We start from the raw sequence: 22549 nt of genomic DNA, 5'->3' as shown, positions 1-22549 counted from the left end.
TTTTTTGGCACCAATCTTTTGAAATTAAACAAAAAATAATAATTAGATAACCTGATTTGATCTTATTAATTTTAATCTACTGTTCATATTGAACTATTTAGCTTGTCTGTAAGTTTTATGTTAAGGTTTAATTCAGATAATGTTTATTTCTGGAGCATGCGTTCTGAATGCATTCACAACAAGGAATTTTGTTTGCTTGTATGTTGGGCAACAAAAATTACGCTATTATGGGATTGATATTAACTATTTTATTTTCGACTATCTTTTTTAACGATTTTTCTATTATATCATTTGAAAATAAAATATTCACATCTTCCGGCCAAAATCAAAAAAGATATTTGAACAATTTTGTTTACTTTGTCCAAATTAGATGAAAATTGAATTGATACTTTTACACTATGAAAATTATTTAAATCTAATTAATTTATTAGGCCATATAACCCTATAACCCTATAAATGGAATAATGAAAAATCATTATTAAACGACTTCGTATCATATGGAATTTACCCAAAATATGCAACCATATTTCAAAACTCACTTCAAATATTTTAAAACTTTGAATTGTGATATCATGAAATAGTATTTCAAGTTAAATAGCGATAGAAATTTCAATGATTATCTATTTATTCACAAGTTGAAAATAACTATTCTGGAATAAATTATTCGCCATGAAAAACATTATTTCTGGATGATTTTTTCAAAAAACAATTTTATTGTTGGTTTATCACTGTCCTAACATTTGTTTAAAAAAAAACTTCTTAGTAAAAAATACAAATAATATATTTTTTTTGATCTGGTTCAATTTGAAAGTCAGCAAAAAAATATATATTTTCTCAAAGCTGCATAATTTTTTATAACCAGTCACGCCATTAATTGATCCTCACACTAAATTGACCATTAAAGTTGCTGTTCTATGCAATTATGTTGCGAAATATTAATCAGAAACAGGATCAGAATAATTTTCGCTAAATTTAAAATTTTTCCGGAATTTCCGGAAATTCTGTAACTCCGGGAAATTGGACGCTCTACTGGGAAAGTGTGGTCAAATCTATCTCTTTTTCAGGGAGGCATACCCGGGGGGTACCCGGATTTGGACCACCCTATAGTGTGCATGCCATACATGTACCAACAGAAAATATGATTCTGTTGCCATAAAGTCATGCCAGGCAAACCAGTGGGTCAGAGAAGTCCCTTCCGGTTGAACCGCTAAAAGGCACCTCACAGGGGAAAAACATCACAGGCTGCAGAATGAAAAAAAAAAAAGAGAATGCATGCTTGCTCCAGGGCACAGAAACGAGATTCCTTGAATTTCGTGTACCGATGATGGTGACCACTTTTAGGGTTCCATTTAGTTTAATTTGTTCCCATCTCGGTGCAAAATTTATTGACCCACTTTGTGGCGTCGAATTTCACACGCCCCGGCCACGGGTAATAAATAGCTCATGTTAAAAGCGGTGCACCACAGGGCCCGCAACAAAGTTTAGTAGCGCCTTGTCCGAATAAGAATTAATGCATTTTAAATTTAAGATTTAATTGGATTTATAATATATAGAGGAAATGTTAAAAGTTTATTGTCCTGATTTTCGGCTCTAAGATCAGAAATCACTCACTCATCGCCGCACGAATCTTTGCCGACTGGAGCGCATAATCATTCACGAGCGAACACGATCCGCTAGCTGTCAGCGCTTTGGCCAACCCGAGGAGTGAGTGGAAGTACACTGAAAAAAAATAAAAGTACCAAATTCCTAAATTCTAGGAATTTTGGTTCTTTTCCTTATTAAGTAATCCAAAAAACCCAATTACTAAATAAGGAAAAGAGGCAAAATTCCTAGAATAAAGGAATGTAGTACTATTTTTTTATTTCAGTGTAAGAGGTAAAGCAAAGAGAGAGTATTCAGTAGCAATTGAACTGGAAGTGACAAACGGTAGAAAACGGTTAGAGCATTTTTTCGTCGCTTTCGATTTATGATCACGAGTGATTTTTTTTCCGGAACAATCAGGAACTTTGTTCATGAATAATATCTTTTATAAGCTGATTTTTATTGATTTGCGAAGAAAACGAAAAAATATATATGACCGATTCTTCGGCTCCTTTTCAAAAAAAAATCCAAGTTTGTTTCAGCGTTTTGGCTGTAGTGGCAAAATAAAAGAAGAAACCCCCCAATGTTATTACATATTTGGAAAGATAATTGATTTTCCGACAAAGAAATATCATGCAGAATGAACCATATAGTACCTGTGCTTCCCCTGAAATAAAAATGGAGCGTGACGGGACAACATCGTAAAACTGGACTTTTAAAAGGCACACTACAAAAATCGCTACAGTTTTGCCAATTTGATTTAAAAAAAATTTTGCTCTTCTACACATTATCACAAATTAAAAAACGAATCTTTTGCTCCTTGAACTGAAAGAATTGAATGAAATTTGAGTTTTTGCCAGCCATTTCTTTTCGTGACGGGACAACGAAAGGAGCAGATTTATGAAAAAACTCCTCTCCCGTACAATGGCTTGCAGACCACTTTTGGTCAATGTTCTTGGCTTTTAAGGTAAGAAAACGCATTTAAAGCACATTGCAATTATTGCATCATATTAAAAATCATATTGAAAATTGAAAAATGTGACATTTTGGTGTAGCTTCGCTAAGAATCGGTCATATATGTATTTTGAATCATACATATTTTTCTAATCAGTGCTGCAAAACAATACAAGAAAAGTGTGAAGTATGGATGAATAATAGGGTGGGTACGTTTTTCAAAAAGTTCTCTGATCAAGTTTTAGTATGGTTCCCCTTGTAGGGCATGCCCATAGGGACTTTCATGCCAAATATCAGCCCATTTGGTTGTAAACTGGCTGCGCGCATCAGGGTTAAAGTTTGCATGGGAATTACTATGGGAAATTGGAACTTTTTGTTCAAACGCTCGTACAGGTCTGGGAAAATCACGCGCCAACTTCTGGTATGGTCAGGCCTAAGGGGAATGGTCTGGAGAACACTTTTCCCGAAGAGAGCATATGGATTCGTTGTCCCTAGACCTGGCGCATCGGCAAACAATCCGATGTCTCCGGAATCAACGGTTTTCCATCAAAAAGCATCAAATTTTCCTAAGCATGCTATGAAAGCTTGATGAACACCGCGACGCCATACGTCAGACAGCTACCACGTGGGTGAGAAACGGCTGGAATATTTAATTGCAAACCTTCTTTTAACTAGAAAATGATCATTTCGAGTAGGGGAAATATACCTTTTTTAATCACTCTAAGCCGTTCGACCAATTCTCATCACTTTTGCCGTTTTCCGCTATTAAATCAATATTTTCAGATGTATCAACAATAGAGAATTACTTGCTCACTTTTATTTGAGCTATTTATTACTTTGGAACCGTCAAAAACACTTTATGAAAGCTGTAATTCATGATCAAAATGCTGATAGGCCGATAATAGAAATAGGCTGAAGGGGATAGGGTATAGTTCCCGTAATTCTGATATTACTAAGTCGAATTCAGATTCTTTGCATAGCAAATTTGTATTTTTTTTTTTCAAATATTTCAACCACGCAAAGTTGTAGGTATTGTTGAGGACTTTTGAGAAACAAATAGGTACACGGAAAAAATTGCAGATTTTTTAATCAACTTTTTTTTCACTTAAACTCAATTTCCCAAAATATGTATTTTCTGATTTTCGAGATTTTTTGATATGTTTTAGGGGACAAACATCCGCTACTTTTGAGCCATAGAGAAACATGGACAAAAAATCTGCCACCGAGTAATGAATTTTTGAAAAAACAGTGATTTTTGGAAAAAATCGTAGTTTCATGCAAAAACAAGTTTGACATTAGTTTTAAATGCAAAATTGAATTTGCAATCGAAAAGTACTTTACAGATTTTTTGATAAAGGGCTCCGTTTTCAAGATATAGCCACTGAAAGTTTGATTTTAGCGAAAGTTTTGCAGTTTTTCAATTTTTAAAAAAAGTGACCATGAGTGACCATTTCTAAAAATATTTTTTTAGGAAAGTTCAGAAAATTTGCAATAAAATTGTCTGAGAGACATTGAAGATTGGACCTCGGGTTGCTGAGATAGAGCCGCTTTAAGAAAAAACCATTTAAAATGCTAGTCTTGATTTACAAAATTTCAAAATATTTTTTTCAAAAAGATCGGAATCACGAATGTTTCATGTATTAACATTGAAAATTCGACCATTGGTTGCTTAGATATCCTCATTAGAAAATGGTGGGTTGTTTCGGTGAGACTTAGAAAACTTCAATTTTCGTCTTCCAAGTAAAAAGAGTCATGGCCTAACTCAGGGTCAATAATAAAAAGTTTTCGTGTTTCTTTTTCTTAAAGCGGCTCTATCTTAGCAACCCGAGGTCCAATCTTCAATGTCTCTTAGACAATTTTATAGCAAATTTTCTAAACTTTTCTTAAAAAATTATTTTTAGAAATGGTCACTCAAGGTCACTATTTTTAAAAATTGAAAAACTGCAAAAAAATCGCTAAAATCGAAGTTTCGGTGGCTATATCTTGAAAACGGAGCCCTTTATCAACAAAATTGTAAAGTACTTTTCGATTGCAAATTCAATTTTGCGTTAAAAATTAATGCAAAACTTGTTTTTGCATGAAAGTTCGATTTTTTCCAAAAATCACTGTTTTTTCAAAAAATCATAATTCGGGGGCAGATTTTTTGACCATGTTTCTCTATAGCTCAAAAGTTGCGGATTTTTGTCCCCTAAAACATATCAAAAAATCCCGAAAAAAATACGTATTTTGGGAAATTGAGTTTTAGTGAAAAAGAAGTTGATTAAAAAATCTGCAATTTTTTTCCGTGAACCTTTTTTTTCTCAAAAGTCCTCAACAATACCTACAACTTTGATCAGAAAATTCACTCAAAAGTTACAGTTGTTTGAATATTTACATACCATTTTTGTATGGACAGCTGCCAAAATTGTATGGAGACTTGGGTAAACCAATGACACAAAATAGCTTATTTGGTCATAGGGAAGGCCCCCACAAAGTTTGAGCCAAATCAAAAAATACAAATAAAATCCATTTCCGGTTTTGGTAGAGAATTGCTCAAGTTATTCTTCATAGCATACTCAAAGAACTCTTTGTAACAAAATTTCTGATCAGTTTATGCTTTCAACTCATTAAAAAATATCATGGTCAAAAGGTGATCAAGTCTCAAACTCTCCCCTACACTTATATGCTCATGTCTTTGAATAGGGTTGTCTGATTTTCAACCTCTTCGGGAAGAGGTTCTTTTAATACTTTCCAATCGTGTTGCAATGTATTCTAACTTACCGTCGAAAATTATTAAATGAGCAGCACCATTTGCCCCTGTTTTGAGCTGATTCTGGGCTGTTTTAACTTACCAAGATAAAACCATCATTCACAATGCACTCATTGGAAATCACTACAAGTTGATTCTTTTTCACCATTCAATTGGAAAACAAAACCACTGTCACAGCACTGCACTGAAAATTGTGGTAAGCCATTTATTGATCCATCACGTTGCATCACAGCCGAGTGCCAACTATCCACTCTTATATCAAACAAAACCGTGCTGAACAGCTGAGTGACACGTTTGAGGTTTAATCTGTTTAATCTGTTAAATCACCCACATCCATCTCCAAATCTGGATTTGTGAATTGGAAAGTGTTATGGAAAAATGTTGTTTAGAGCCATTGAACCCACTCCTCTAATTAAGCTAATTATTGCAATATGCGCTTTCAATTAACCCTTCACTTATTTTCGATTCGTATCAATTTTTAACCCCATCGTTAATAATCATTGCGTCCCACAATCGATTGTTTTAAATTTAAATCGGTTATTTGATGTAGGCCACTCATTTAAAGCAAAAAAGAAATCACAGGTAATAAAGTATGCTTCCCATCGGTTCACCGAGCCGAATTTCGATGGTTTTTGCTTGGGTGCACCGACGGTTGACAGTGAAAAGTGTTTAACGCTTGACTAGTTTTCGAGAAAACTTTTCCCGTTTAACTTTAAGTTTGTTGTGTTCCAGGTAGACAATGCGAGCAAATTTTTGGTGCATGGAAAATTAAGTTCTAAACGCATCGAATAATTGATTGATTAATTGGGTCCTAAAATGAAGTTCAAATTTATGATATTATCGCTCATAACGATAAAGCTTATTTTTCTAAGTACAATGACCCTTTGAACGACCACAAAGGATTTAAAATGGATTTTTAATTGAAATTAAAAAAAATAACTTCATGGTCCTTTTTGACAGAAAAGGTCCAACTTGACAGCTCGTTCCAAGGGGACCATATTTTATCAATCGAAAAAATGTTGTCTTGTCAAAATAAAAACTAACTTAATCCACCTATGTGGTTGGGGCCTTCCTCACTCAATACCAGCAATGGCTGTACACAAATTTCATCTATTTTTTAGATGCAGAATAAAAAAGTACATGAATATTCCTTAAGTGGTCATATCTCACGGCATGGTTGCCAGATCGTCAATGTTTTGGACTCGTTGGAAAGGTCTTTTGATAACCTATCCAACGATGGGTCAGATGGTGGATCCGGACATAGTATACATACATTTAAGTGAGATCCGGCTTCCAAAAAGTACATAAATATCACTTAAGTGACCATATCTCGAGGCAGGGTTGCCAGATCGTCAATGTTTTGGACTCGTTGAAAAGGTCTTTTGATAACCTAATCAACGATGGGTCGGATGGTGGATCCGGACATAGTTTACATACATTTAAGTGAGATTCGGCTTCCAAAAAGTACATCAATATCACTTAAGTGACCATATCTCGAGGCAGGGTTGCCAGATCGTCAATGTTTTGGACTCGTTGGAAAGGTCTTTTGATAATCTAACCAACGATGGGTCGGATGGTGGATCCGGACATAGTATACATACATTTAAGTGAGATCCGGCTTCCAAAAAGTACATAAATATCACTTAAGTGACCATATCTCGAGGCAGGGTTGCCAGATCGTCAATGTTTTGGACTCGTTGGAAAGGTCTTTTGATAACCTAACCAACGATGGGTCGGATGGTGGATTCGGACATAGTTTACATACATTTAAGTGAGATCCGGCTTCCAAAAAGTACATCAATATTACTTAAGGGGCCATATCTCGAGACAGGGTTGCCAGATCGTCAATGTTTTGGACTCGTTGGAAAGGTCTTTTGATAACCTAATCAACGATGGGTCGGATGATGGACCCGGACATAGTTTACATACATTTAAGTGAGATCCGGATGTAAGTGAGAACACATTTTTAAACATAACTTTTGAACTACTTATCGAAACTTCAATCTGTATTAAACTCGATCTATGGAACCTTAAATCAAGTCGAATGCAAAAGGTTTGGGTCAAATCGGTTCAGCCAGTGCCGAGAAACATGAGCTAGTTTGTTGGTCACATACATACATACACACACACATACACACACACATACACACACACATACACACAGACATTTGTTCAGTTTTCGATTCTGAGTCGATATGTATACATGAAGGTGGGTCTACGACGTTTTCATACAAAGTTCATTTTTATAGCAGGATTATAGCCTTACCTCAGTGAGGAAGGCAAAAAAAGTGATTAGAAATGGTTTTTAATCGTGTTTTGCCTTCCTCACTGAGGTGAGGCTATAATCCTGCTCTAAAAATGAACTTCGTATAAAAACGTCGTAGACCCACCTTCATGTATACATATCGACTCAGAATCGATAACTGAACAAATGTCTGTGTGTATGTGTGTGTGTGTATGTGTATGTGTGTGTGTATGTGTGTGTGTATGTATGTATGTGACCAACAAACTAGCTCATGTTTCTCGGCACTGGCTGAACCGATTTGACCCAAACTTGTTGCATTCGACTTGGTTTAGGGTCCCATAGATCGAGTTTTATACAGATTGAAGTTTCGATAAGTAGTTCAAAAGTTATGTATAAAAATGTGTTTTCACATATATTTGGATCTCACTTAAATGTATGTTAACTATGTCCGGGTCCATCATCCGACCCGACGTTGGTTAGGTTATCAAAAGACCTTTCCAACGAGTCCAAAATATTGAAGATCTGGCAACCCTGTCTCGAGATATGGCCTCTTAAGTGATATTGATGTACTTTTTTGAAGCCGGATCTCACTTAAATGTATGTTAACTATGTCCGGGTCCATCATCCGACCCGACGTTGGTTAGGTTATCAAAAGACCTTTCCAACGAGTGCAAAACATTGAAGATCTGGCAACCCTGTCTCGAGATATGGCCTCTTAAGTGATATTGATGTACTTTTTTGAAGCCGGATCTAAAAAATAGATGAAACTTGTGTACAGCCATTGTTGTGAGGAAGGCTCCAACCACATAGGTGGATTAAGTTAGTTTTTTACCGTTGTACAGAAAAGTTGACATACAGCTCAAGTACCCAATTGATAAATTTTAGCGAAATTCCTTGTGTTCCAATGATATGAAAATCATCGTTTATAAATTTTGTCCCAGGAGGTCACATTTGATTTGGATCGTGAATGATGTACGGCTTCATCTTAAACGCAGGTGAACTTTTTAATGCCTTTTCACCATTATTTCCTATTTTTTTGCTAGCGACATTTTTAGAATTTATATTTAAACAAATGCCAAGGAATGTATTCTCTGAAGAGAACACAAACAAGTTCTGTTTCCTTTCTTTCAAACGTAACGAAACCTGTATCTAACAATCCCAGTAAAAACAAAATTTCGCATTTATTTTTCTTTGATAATAGCGTACCACGAATAATTCCTGTTGATTTAAAACGTTGTCTGCATACTCGCATTGAATTTCATATAATTGAATACTGACAAAAAAAGAGCAAGACCAACCTAGTACCTGGTATTATTAATATGCAACTCGCCAAGCCCTATAGTAGACCGGATGCCAGCGTTGCCACCGGAAGTAATGTGGACCATCCAAAAACCACGTGGACACTTTTTTGGAAATCTCACCCCCCCCCCTCGTGGACAATTGTTCATAAAAAACTTTTTTATATGGAGCGTGGACAACCGCGTTACCTCCCCCCCTAAAAAAAAGTCCACGTAATTTATGGATGGTCCCTAGTGAACAGCGCAAATTCTGACCGCGTGGATGCTGATGGCTACAAGGTTGTGCGAAAATACCTGGACCAATATTTTGTGCCAGATATGAATACTAATTAGATTTATATATGGGGCAAAGGCCATCTTTGACAACCGGGCTGGAACGAGAAGAGCTAATCTTGGTGAAATAATTTCGCTATCAGATGAAATATCTGCACCGAAAGCCGCCTTAATTACGGCGGTGGCCGTGAGCAGAGCGATGTTGGATTCATATTTCGTGCAGGATTACGAACGCGCCGATAAGAAGATCAGAGCATCCAATTTAATAGACCGCGACATGGTCAAGTTTTAAATTACCTAATTTTCTGCTCAATAATTAGCTAAGAATAATGTTGCCATTTAAAAACAAATGTTGGTGTTGAAGGTGAACAAAGGGCTCAGTCAATATGCACTACAGTCGACTCTCTGGTTGTCAATATCCAAGGGGCCGTCGAGGAAGAGAATCATCAGTTTACAGAACGATGCAAAATGAAGACTCGATTGAAAATATTTTTTTCTTGATACCCAGCTATGGGAGAGAATCATGGCAACGTCCATCAAACAAAAAGGGGACTGAAGAATTCATCGATAGATGGAGAATTATTGATATCGAGAAGATCGACAGCCAGAGAGTCGAATGTAATAATTTAGAATGTTTACAAGCCCTGGTTGCAAGCAAATCAAAACTGCCCATAGTTAAAGAATCGGCTATACATATTACCACGCAAAGTAAACAGAAGAAAAGAAGAAACCAAGCGCATTATACCTACATTTCCTAACTTCGCAAAAAAATGGTTAAAACTACGGCACTGTTGGCTAAAAAGGACTAAAATACAACAAATGAACAAAGTAAGAACGATGTTACAATTTTATTGTGCCAGGACTGGGTACGGCAATGCGACAACGACAATGCGAGTGATGTAGAAACCCCTTATTTGTGAAACGTTAAACCCCTTTCAACCCGACTGTGCTACATCAGATTTTTAATTTCAGTCATTAGTGCTTATAATGACGATTTCTCTTTTCAAGCATACACAAATAATGTTGAAAGTCTTGATAAATGGTGATGTTACGATCGGAAGGTGAATATTTTTTTTCAGTTGCTTACGTTATTTTTATTTCTAAACCTAAAACTGTCCACAGAGTGGTAGGGGCAAAGGGAACTGGAATTTCCAACAAAGTGTGCACGCGGTTTTTGGATTTTAACCTACACTTTTTATGTAATTTCACCTCACATTATGTGGAAAATTTTATTTACATTTCACTTCAGGGCATTTTTTTGTGACTAAAACCTACCAAACGGCCGCTTCTTACAAATTGAGTTGTTTCCCTGTATTTTTTAGATTTTACATTCTATACATGCAAATAACCTGCATAGGCTTTTGGAGGGAGGTGTTAGCTCTGCCGAGCTTCGTTAACCAATTTCTACGCATGCTAGCCGTGCGCGAGGTACCTCAGCTTGAATCGACAAGCCCCGCCCTGAAGATCGTTTGCTTCAATCGGATACAAACGTTTTTCAGAACTTCCGAACCAAAATTAGTAGTAACAGTATTCCTAATTCCAATCATAGCTCTGAAACCGATGAACCAAATTGGCTTCTTTGGTCATTGGGAAAGCCGCCACAATGGTACAGACAAATAAAAAAAAACAATTGGCCAATATCCTGGAGAGCTGCCTTACAAAAGTTTAATATGCTCTTTTAATTACGTTGCCACTGTCACCCAATGAAGCGTGCAAATAATTCCGAAATAGAGTGTCTTGCGAACCTTCGTGGTGAACGGACACTAGAGCTGCGGTATTTTTTACTACCTAAGCTCAGAGTTATTTCAAAACAAAATTCACAGTCTTTTTAAAGACTACCTGAGTTATTTTCCAAAATTCTAAACAGTCTTTTCAAGACTAACCCCACCTGAAATTTTGTTGTATTTTACAAACGAAGCCATCTTTTAAGAGAACTTTGCTTGCAAAATGCGTCAAAACAAAGGTAAACGCAAATCTTCTGAAGATTTGGTCGTTACGTCGGTGAAGCGTTTGAACGCTAAACCGGCTAACGGAAACAGAAAAAGAAAACAGCCTCTTCTGAGGTCTGATTCTGATTCTGAATGTGAGGTCAATCCTCCAATTCCATTGACAAACAGTTTCGGTGTTTTATCCGAAACTGGTGACAAGGAACCTTCTCCTCGTACTGAGCCTTCTGCCGTCGAGAAACGAGTAAAGGCTCCGCCAATTGTAGTGACTTCCGTCTCCGATTTGGCCAGCTTTCGAACGCAACTGAAGAATTGCAAGGAAACTTGCAATTTGAAAGTTTCGTTCCAGCTTGGTCGAAGAGGAGAATGTCGCTTGTTGACGGAATCTTTACAAGATCACCAAACCTTTGTTGGTTATTTGAAAAACCACAAACACAATTTCTACACGTATGAGACCAAGAATGCTCGGCCATTCAAGGCGGTCTTGAAAGGTCTCTCCAACGACTTGTCGGTGGATGAGATCAAAAACGAACTTAAGGTGTTGCTTGGCTTTGCCCCATCCCAAGTAATACCAATGAAGAAAAAATCAAACGGGAATATTTCTCGCTTTGGTTTGACTTCACAATTTTATCTGATTCATTTCAACAGAAATGAAATCAACAATTTGAAACTTTTGGACAAAGTTCAGTTTTTGTTCCATGTACGGGTAAAGTGGGAGCATTTTAAGAAACATGGCGGTAATGGCCAGAATCTGACCCAGTGCCGGCGTTGCCAGGCATTCGGTCACGGTACTGATCATTGCGCCATGGTTCCAAAATGCATGGTTTGCGGGGATTCTTCTCACGACAAGGACAATTGTCCCGTGAAAGAAGTCACCCAATTTAAATGTGCAAATTGTGGTGAAAATCACAAATCAAATTTTGGGATTGCCCCATCAGAAAAAGGTTTTGGATTCTCGTGCTAAGCATCAGCCGAAATCCAAACCGAAATTTTCTCAAAGTCAGGTTGTACCTGCATCTTTAAATCAAACGTTCGTGCTGTCTCACTCGAACAATTCTAGAAATACCCCTACCGTGGAAAAGTTAGGTAACAACAATGGCATTTCTTATGCTAACGTCGTTTCGGGTTCATCCACGAATTTTAAATCCTCTACCAATCTTTCTGAAATTGGGCAGGTACCTCAAATCTCATTTGAAAATGTTTCTGCTGGCAACGCTTTGGGATCTTCTGATCTCGGCGATGTTACGTTTGAAAAATGACTTTTTGCAAAACTCACTGTTTGGTTTGATTCAAACAATGAGTAATGCTACATCCATGATGGAAGCAATCCAGATTGGATTAAAATTTGCGAATGATGTTGTTCTTACCCTGAAGTTTAATCATGGATCTAAGTAATTCCATCAATATTATGAATTTTAATGCTCGCTCTTTAAAAGCGAAAGAAAATGAATTTTTCAACTTTTACGAGTTCATAACGTGCATGTTGCTGTTATAACCGAAACATTTTAAAAACTGGCACTTATTTGAAAAGTGATCCAGATTATAAAGTTATAACTAATAACCGAATGAATCGAAATGGCGGTGGAGTTGCAATAGTTATCCACCGTAGTATGACTTATAGCACGTTACGTGACTTTAAGTTAAAAGTTATTGAAAGTTTGGGCATTGAACTTGAAACTTCTTTTGGGAAAATTATGATTGCAGCTGCATATTTGCCTTTCCAGTGCACTGGGGAAAATAAAAATTATTTCAAAGGGGATTTGAATAAACTTACTCGGCATAGATCTCGATTTTTGATCATCGGTGATTTTAATGCCAAACACCAATCTTGGAATAATTCAAAAGTAAATTCCAATGGTAAAATTCTGTTCAGAGATTGCACTTCTGGTCTTTATTCGGTTTTATACCCGAATGGGCCAACTTGCTTTTCTTCTGTTAGAAATCCATCAACAATTGATTTGGTGTTGACAAATCAAAGTCAGTATTGTGGTCCTTTAGTGACTCATGCTGATTTTGATTCTGATCATCTTCCAGTAACTTTTTCACTTTCTCATGAAGCAGTTACCAGACCCAATAGTTCTGTGTTTAATTACCACAAAGCTAATTGGGACAGGTATCAGCATCATATTGAGAATAATTTAAATCATGATTTTGTTTTAGAAACCAAAGCTGATATTGATTCAGCCTTGGAATCTTTAACTAATGCAATTTTGGATGCTAGGAATATTGCTATTCCTAAAGTCCAAGTCAAATTTGATTCTCCCATTATTGATGACGATCTTCAGCTTCTGATTCGTCTGAAAAATGTTCGCCGAAGACAGTATCAACGTTCTCGTGATCCTGCACTGAAGCGAATTCAAAAGATTTGCAAAAGGTTATTGACCACAGATTCACTCTCCTGCGAAATGAAAAGTTCGCAAGAGATGTCGAACAAATTAAACCTTATTCCAAACCTTTTGGAAACTTTCAAAGGTTCTTAAGAAACCTCAAAACCCATCCCTTCTTTAAAAGATGGTGATAATATTCTATTAACTAATGGGAAAAAGCTCAAAAACTTGCTCAGCAGTTTGAGAGTGCTCATAATTTCAACTTAAATGTTTTGAGTCCTATTGAAAATCAAATTTCAATAGAATTTCAGAATATTGTTGAACAAGAATTTTCATCAGATGAAGTTTTTAATACGGATCTGAATGAAATAAAATCTATTATCAAAAATTTAAAAATATGAAAGCCCCTGGTGAGGATGGCATTTTTACATTTTAATTAAAAATTACCAGAAGCAACTTTAAGTTGCTTGGTCAAAATTTTCAACAAATGTTTTGATTTGGCATATTTTCCCAGTAGTTGGAAAAATGCCAAAGTAATTCCGATTTTGAAACCGGATAAAAATCCTGCTGAAGCCTCAAGCTATCGGCCCATTAGTTTGCTTTCATCTATTAGTAAATTATTCGAAAGAATAATTCTTAATAGAATGATGACGCACATTAATGAAAATTCAATTTTCGCTGATGAGCAGTTTGGATTTCGCCTTGGGCATTCAACTACTCATCAGTTGTTGAGAGTTTCAAATTTAATTCGAAGCAACAAATCTGAGGGCTATTCTACTGGCGCTGCTCTTCTAGACATAGAAAAAGCATTTGACAGTGTTTGGCATAAAGGTTTGATTGCGAAATTGAAAAGGTTTAATTTTCCGATTTATATCGTGAAAATTATTCAAAATTATTTGACGGATCGTACTCTGCAGGTATGTTATCAGAATAGCAAATCTGATCAACTACCTGTACGTGCTGGCGTCCCTCAAGGAAGCATTTTGGGTCCAATTTTATACAATATTTTTACTTCTGACTTGCCTGATTTGCCCCCAGGATGTCAGAAATCACTTTTTTGCTGATGACACAAGCATCTCCGCCAAAGGCAGAAGCCTTCGTGTCATCACAAGAAGATTACAAAAAAAGCTTGGATATTTTCAATTCTTATTTGAAAGAATGGAAAATTACTCCAAATGCTGCAAAAACTCAACTTATTATTTTCCCTCACAAACCAAGGGCTGATTTTCTTAAACCAAAAAGTCATCACATTATAAAGATGAATGAGGTAAATTTAAAGTGGGAGGATCAAGTGAAATATCTTGGACTTGGTTTTGACAAAAACCTTACTTACAAGGATCACATTGAAAGTATCCAGGTTAAATGTAACAAATATATTAAATGTTTGTATCCACTTATAAACAGGAATTCTAGACTTTGTCTCAAGAATAAACTGTTAATTTATAAACAAATTTTCAGACCTGCCATGCTTTATGCTGTGCCGATCTGGACAAGCTGTTGCTTAACCAGGAAGAAAAAACTTCAGAGGATTCAGAACAAAATTCTGAAAATGATTCTGAAACTTCCTCCCTGGTTCAGCACCAGTGAACTTCATCAATTAGCCGAAGTTGACACTTTGGATGTTATGTCCAATAAGATAATTGATGCATTTCGACAAAAATCATTGCAGTCTTCAGCTGCATTGATCCGCTCTTTATACATTTGAAATCACTGAATAGCGAAAGCTACAATATTTCATGAATAAATGAAAGTTGCTAGTATTTAAAATTGAGGTGAAAAGTCATCGTTTGTGATTGGACACTCAATAATATTTTAACTGAATGAATGTACATGGAAAAGAAATTTGAATAAATATAAAATAAAAAAAAAAAAAAAAAAAAAAAAAAATTCCGAAATAGGATTTAATTACCGTTGCTGTGAAAAGAGCAAAAACTCCGGTTGCCTAATTACCTTAATTAGGGTGACACCCAAATCGAGACACTCGGTTAAATTTTCCGATTCCAATATAAATGGAACTCAAATGTCACCACGGTGGCCTGAAAGAGGGGGGTTCACAGACTTGTTTGATGCTAACCAGACATAAACGAATGCTTCACAACTTACAGGATGTGATCCGTTTTTCATTTTACAGAAATTAAATTACAATCAACACAAAATTTCTAAGGATTTTCAATAGACTTTTATCCGTATATCTTTCCAGAAATAATCACGTATTTTTCACTAAATTCAATTTCGGTCTGATCAGTAACATGAACTGTATTCATCAAACTTAATTGTTTTTAGTCGAAACTGACACCAGTGACTTCCCAGGACCAATCCAAACTCCGGTTTATTCACAATAATTTTCCGGACCCGTTATGGGCTCATAATTTACGCTTTTCCGCACATCATAACTCATTTCACTTTTCCAACCAATATTATTTAAATTGTGTGCCCAGTTTAGATTTGGACCCACCCACCAGTGAGTCGCTACGGCGAGTCATGACGGAAACATGGAGTTGAGTTCACAGGAACATTTAAATAAAATTCGCATCAATTTTCGACAATTCACATTTCATGCAGAGCCTATCAGAAGCAAACAGCCACTCTCACTATCATGATATGTGAAATGATGCACATATTTTTCTCGTTGCTGCACAAACAGATAGTCGTTTCGTTCCTCCGATGGACATATCCTCCAGGGCAGGATTATTACCTGCTGTGACCCTGCTGCCAGGTTGTTTTGGTTGACGGTCTGTGTTGTGACGGGCTTACGGGCGTGAATAAAGTGATAAAATATTATACTAGGAACTTTTCATTGTGTTCGGAAGAGTGCAATTTTGTCATTCATGGGATTCAATGGAGTGGAATTGACAGATTTTTTCCCCGGGAATATCTCAGTGTACTTGCTTTTTTTATACATTTTCAAGCTCAAACATTTTATTAAAGAACATCTAAAACGCTTAGAAACAGTGGATCCTGTCTGTTGCATGTTTAAACTAGATGTGATGTGACCTGATGAAGTGTATAACTGCTGTTAGTTAGGGAGCAATTATTCAGGATAAATACCATAATTCAGCGAATCCACGTCAAACCATCAGAATCCACATCAAAACCTCCGGAACCAAAAATGTTGAATATCAATCTAAATTTGTTTCCAGTACACTTTGCTGGAGACGCGTGGTGGTTCTTGTTCAATAAATGTACCGAATTCCGATATTCTTTATTTTTTTCAAAGATCATATCTCAGAATCCTGTTAATGGATATTCACTAGTGTGTCCAAAAAAGCCAATGTGGAGGAAACATTCGTGTTGCCTGTTTTCACACAACGAAAAATAAAAAAAAATGGTTAAAACTCACGTTTTGCGATTTACTAAAAAAAAAGATCTGTTTTCATAGAAAACGTATTCAACACCAAACCATAGCTAGTGGTCCAACCAATAATGTTCTGTATTCATATTGATTCAGGAAGTCGTCATGTATGATTGGTCGCATGTTAAAGCTGGAAAAAAAATGCTCGAGATTTTTACGATTTTTGTCACAAATCAACTAAAACATTTTGCCGTCAAAATCAATGCCATCACCTTGTAACCTTCTTTCTGTACTATTTTGCTTTTTAAAACATGTTGTTTTGTCTCTCCAGTGCCACCTCACAGCCATATTGTTAAAATAAAAATAGTGAATTTTCAAAATTACACATGAAAACTCAATTTTACAACCTAACTGTTTCAGCTACTGTCAGTATTTTTATGTCTCCAAACATTTTGCATTGTTTTATAATAGCAACTTACAAATAGGCTTGAGTGAGGAGAGAATTGGAATGAAATAAAATACTGGCAGTAGCTGAAACAGTGTGAAATTGAAAAATTGAGTTTGCATATAGAATTTTGGCACTGAAGTGACAAAAACAATTGTTTAGAAAGAAGTTGCCTATAAGATAATGTTATGGGTTTTGGCGAACGATTTTTTTTGAGAGCGAAATTCGTAAAAATTTCAGGCAATGACATCTTTTTGGGACACACATATTTACTATCACAGCTGCGTGTAAAAGGCCTGGGTGTAAAATAAATATTGCATTATTTTATGCAATTTTATGTGATTTTACACCCTGAAATATGTAGCCCATCAAAATGGGAAACCTACTTGACCGAAATATCAAGCTCATATATGCGTTTATCCTTACAACTTTTCATTGGTCTGATGGCCGAGTGGGCTAAGGCGCCAGTCCTTACTGTTGGTGGCGGGTTTGAATCCCGTCGGTTGCGACTTTGTAAATGCAGTGTGTGATATCAAGTGTTTATTTTGACGAAGGTGATGTGCATGCTTTTGCATGCGATTTTACCATCGAGTTTTTAGCTGTGTATTCAACAGGATGCAATCGTAGCAATCGGGGTGTGCGGACGTGAAAATTTTTCGCTGTCACAGTTTTTCTCGGGCTTCAATAACACCGACCAACCAAATATCTGCGCAGACTCAACTCGAGGGGAAGCATGAACTTTGAACTTTGTCTGGGCCGAATGGTTTTTCTCCAAAGTTTGTATGGAGAATTAGGGCGGTTCGTCACTGTTACTGAAGAATTTGTTGACTGGTGAGGTCGTTCTTTTTATAAGACCACCAATCTTTCATTTTTTTGACATTCACTCACATCATTCAGACAAAACCGGTAAGGTGTTTCCATGAAGCAGAATGGTCCTAGATTCGATTCCCATCTGCTCCCAACGAGAAAGTGAAGGAGTTGTGACTTTTTGAAACTCTGAACAAAAATTAAAAAAAAAAACAAAGTAGCTTGTGCCGGGGTTTGATTCCCCATCCTTTGGATGAGTAGCCCAAAATTCTAACCACTATGCCATCGCGGCTTAGTGAGCTATCTCTGGAATAAGGAATACCATTACTACCAACTATATACGCGCTGGGCCTTTGGCAAGGGTTCGGAAGTTCCTAATAACGAATTAATTATCCAGTCACTGCCAAAGTGTCAGGAGCAGCACTTGACATTGTAGATTCGCCTTTTGGTAACTTTTCATCCAATGTTTATTCAAAGTTTGTAAAAGTTGTAATATTTGTCACAAGACCAAGTAGACTCCCCGTGAGAATCTTTTCGGATGGTCAAATAGAGGACAAAAATATCATTCTTGCCTATGGTTCAACACTGCCACATTATTGTAGAGGAATATTTTAAACATTAAGTTAAACGATATGTTTCATATGTTAAAGGATTGATTTAAAATTAGTTTCAACTTATTTTTCGATTTTTTTTGTCGATTTCAACTACGGCACTTCAATGTTTGTATTTTTATACCATTTTTTTTCTTGAGCTTCATACATCTTAGGTCATACACAATTTTACTGTTCGCAAAATGATACCAAGAAGTGGCAAGTATTGTAATCGATCTATAATTTATTTTGTCGGTGGCGTCGAGCTTTTGAGGTATTCGAAGTAAACAAATCTTAAGAAGAGGGTAGAAATGGAGATTGGGTAAATTCGTCGCTAGCATTTCAATAAGCGCTATGTCTCACGCAAAACCTGCGTTTAATACGCTTTTTTTCTAAATATTAGCGGCGAATAATCAATAACTATGAATGGCACATGCCAAAGATACACAATCTCGGAACTTCGATTCGGTTGTTCTTCTGATTCACAAAATTCCACCCACTTCTGACGCAATATTTCGTCACGTGGAAATCAAACCAGGCCTCTTTTAGCCACACATCGATTAGTCTACGAACAAAAAAAGTGCGAAGCCCTTAATTTCCGACGAAAATTTAAACTTGGAGAGATTAAAAAAATCAAAACAAGTTTATTTCAGCAGCAAAAGAAAATGTCACGCTTGAGCTTGAACGTAGCCTTGCCACTTTGTTTATGTTTACAGTTCTAGTGCAGATGTTTTAGTGGGTAGCATTCGAAAACCACATTACGCATTCTGTCTTTTCCTACAGGTCCTAAAATAGCAGGGTCGACAGAAAAGTTGCATTTTTCATCCTATTGAAAAAAAAACCACAAAAGTGTTCCAAGTTTGTGTTTGTTCCGAATATGTGGTATGACTGTAGTCGAACAACGCATTCGTGAGGCTACAGAAGGCTTGGCGAAAACAGGACTCCGATTCCGATAAAAAGACCCAACTCCGACTCCGTAGCCCTGGTCAAATTCATACAATAATGCAAAGGGACCATCCATAAACCACGTATTTGAACGGACCCCCCCCCCCCCCCTTAAGGTTTTGCCTTCCTCACTGAGGTAAGGCTATAGTCCTGCTCGAAAAATGAACTTTTAAAAAACAGCTCGTAGACCTATATTCATGTATACCTATCGACTCAGAATCGAAAACTGAACAAATGTCTCTGTGTGTGTGTGTGTGTGTGTGTGTGTATGTGTGTGCGTATTTACTTTGGTGCTCAAAATTCTTGCCAAGTTTTCTCGGCACTGGCTGATCCGATTTGAGTCAAACAAGTTGCATTCGATTGGTTTTGGTGCCCCATGCTGCACTATTGAATTGTTTGGAGATCCGATAAGTAGTTCAAAAGTTACGTATAAAAAAGTGTAAGAGTTGCGAATCGGGTGCTGGAATTTAGATGCCGGATCTCACTTATCTGTATGAAAACCATGTCCGGATCTATCATCCGGCACATCGTTGGTTAGGTAATCAAAAGACCTTTCCAATGAGTCCAAAACATTGAAGATCTGGCAACCCTGTCTCGATATATGACCACTTAAGTGATATTTATGTACTTTTTTGAAGCCGGATCTCACTTAAATGTATGTAAACTATGTCCGGATCCATCATCCAACCAATCGTTGGTTAGGTAATCAAAAGACCTTTCCAATGAGTCCAAAACATTGAAGATCTGGCAACCCTGTCTCAAGTTATGACCACTTAAGTGATATTTATGTACTTTTTTGAAGCCGGATCTCACTTAAATGTATGTAAACGATGTCCGAACCGATCATCCAACCCATTGTTAGTTAGGTAATCAAAAGACCTTTCCAATGAGTTCAAGACATTGAAGATCTGGCAACCCTGTCTCGAGATATGACCACTTAAGTGATATTTATGTACTTTTTTAAAGCCGGATCTCACTTAAATGTATGTAAACTATGTCCGGATCCATCACCCGACCCATCATTAGTTAGGTAATCAAAAGAACTTTCCAATGAGTCCAAAACATTGAAGATCTGGCAACCCTGTCTCAAGTTATGACCACTTGAGTGATATTTATGTACTTTTTTGAAGCCGGATCTCACTTAAATGTTTGTAAACTATGTCCGGATCCATCATCCAACCCATCGTAAGTTAGGTAATCAAAAGACCTTTCCAATGAGTCCAAAACATCGAAGATCTGGCAATCCTGTCTCAAGTTATGACCACTTAAGTGATATTTATGTACTTTTTTGAAGCCGGATCTCACTTAAATGTTTGTAAACTATGGCCGGTTCCATCATCTGCCCATCGTAAGTTAGGTAATCAAAAGACCTTTCCAATGAGTTCAAAACATCGAAGATCTGGCAACCCTGTCTCAAGTTATGACCACTTAAGTGATATTTATGTACTTTTTTTAAGCCGGATCTCACTTAAATGTATGTAAACTATGTCCGGATCCATCATCCAACCCATCGTTGGTTAGGTTATCAAAAAACCTTTCCAATGAGTTCAAAATTTTGAAGATCTGGCAACCCTGACTCGAGATATGACTCAGTCTCAAGTTATGACCGCTTAAGTGGCATTTGTGTATTTTTTTATATTGAGAAATAGATGAAATTGGTGTCCAAACCCATCATATCACCAAATGTTGGTAAAAAGTGAGGAAGGCGCCAACCACATAGGTGGATTAAGTTAGTTTTTTAAAAATCGTCATGTAAAAACCATACGTTTCAACTTTCGAAAAAAAAAATGGAGTCGATTGCTGAGCATCATTTTTTGGTTCCCATTTTGAAATAAAAGCATCAAAAATAAATCCACTTAGTCTCTGCTAAGGAGAGATGGACAACAAAATTGCTGAAACCGTAAGAAGGATCCTTCTACCATGCGCTCCATTTCCCCGTCACACAGCCACCTGGATCAACGGCTTGAGTTGGAATGTAGCCGTAGCCCTGGATTGCGACGACGGCTGGTGAGGTCAGCAAAATTGCCAAAGGATGCAATTTCCGGCAAAATGCATTAGTACATATAGCCGATGGAAGTGGTATCCGGCTTGGTTGAACTTAAAAGCACCAGGCTATTTAGCTGCCATGGTGACGTTTGTGAGCTTGTGGCAAGCTAGGAGTGCTTCAATTGTTTGCTGCAGTTGGAGACCATGCATAAACCAAGTGGACCACGACCCCCCCCTTTTTGTTGTTGTTAATTCATTTATTTCTTTCAGCTTTAACCTTCTTGGCCATTCGCTGGTCCCTTGCTGGATTCATCAAAATTGGGCAAGATACATATTTCTTTGAGCATCTCTAATGTACGATACTATGGAATCTCTCGAATCGTCTCGAATCGTCTCGAATTTCACTCTATTTAGCTACTGTCGACAATCATGCTCAATCTCAAACATTCCTTGCTCAATTGAAATTGACTTTAATTTCCTCCTGTAGCTGGAACCTGTTGCAGCTCACCGGTTTTATTGATGCCGTTTCGGCCGGTCGCCACTTCCTGATCCCACCTAGAAAAAGTTTTCTCGAGTTTGTAAATTTGCTTATGAAAGCACGAACAATTCTCACGAAAACCAGATTTGTTTGACTTATGAATTCCCGAAAAAACTAATTTACGAAAATCGTGACACTTTCATAGAGCAAACTTTGAGTTCAAGTTTTGAAGCAAAATGAAAATGTAGCCTTGGTGTACCTTCAGCAACCGTATTAATATGACGGATGGTGCATTGCAACGTACCGAGAGACCGTTGCTCATCCAAACGTCAAAATGTCAACCTGTGATAGCATTGTTTCTAAAAGGGTCATTGAAGCCGGGTAGCCGGTAACAATCAGCTATCCTGGACGAGCAAACCAAACACTGGCAGTGAATGTGGTATAATGCAGCATGTCATGAATAATCGTGCCCGGATAAAGGTCTGTCCAAGCTGGCCTGATGAGCACTCGTGTGGCCTACTTTGTGTGAATAATGAATGGCATTATGTGCAATGGTGCATGTTCGAGTTCTGAATTTCAAAATTCTATTTTCCTAAAACTCAAAAATGTCATGCTTTCCAAATCAAGTTGATC

Source organism: Culex quinquefasciatus, chromosome 1 (genome assembly GCF_015732765.1).
Source record: "Culex quinquefasciatus strain JHB chromosome 1, VPISU_Cqui_1.0_pri_paternal, whole genome shotgun sequence".
In the NCBI taxonomy this organism is placed as follows: Eukaryota; Metazoa; Arthropoda; class Insecta; order Diptera; family Culicidae; genus Culex; species Culex quinquefasciatus.
The sequence above is the reverse complement of the archived record's forward strand: the minus strand, read 5'-3'. Positions refer to the sequence as shown.